This window comes from Mesitornis unicolor, unplaced genomic scaffold (assembly GCF_000695765.1).
Source record: "Mesitornis unicolor isolate BGI_N332 unplaced genomic scaffold, ASM69576v1 scaffold31002, whole genome shotgun sequence".
In the NCBI taxonomy this organism is placed as follows: Eukaryota; Metazoa; Chordata; class Aves; order Mesitornithiformes; family Mesitornithidae; genus Mesitornis; species Mesitornis unicolor.
Window position 1 is genome coordinate 1 of NW_010167642.1, and position 380 is coordinate 380.

Below are 380 nucleotides of genomic sequence, written 5' to 3' on the forward strand. Positions count from 1 at the left end.
GGGGTGTCCCTGCCGATGGGGGTTGGACTGGGGGGTTTGAGGTCCCTTCCACCCAAACCAACCCGTGCACAACGGATGCGCTGGAGTTGATCCCGACATTCCCGGGAGCTTTTCAAACATTAAATCCCAGTGCTCAGAGCGTGGCCCTCTGCACCCACCTCTGCTCCCATCCCACGCTTCCTGAACCGTGCAAAGGTTCCTGAACCATTTCAGCCTGGAGAAGAGGAGCTGAGGGGACACCTCATCCCCTCTGCAGCTCCTAAAGGAGGGGGTAGTGAGGGGGATTCGGTCTCTGCTCCCCATAACAAGCGATGGGATCAGAGGAAATGGCCTCGAGTTGTGCCAGGGGAGGGGGAGATTGGATTTTGGGGGAAGTTTAT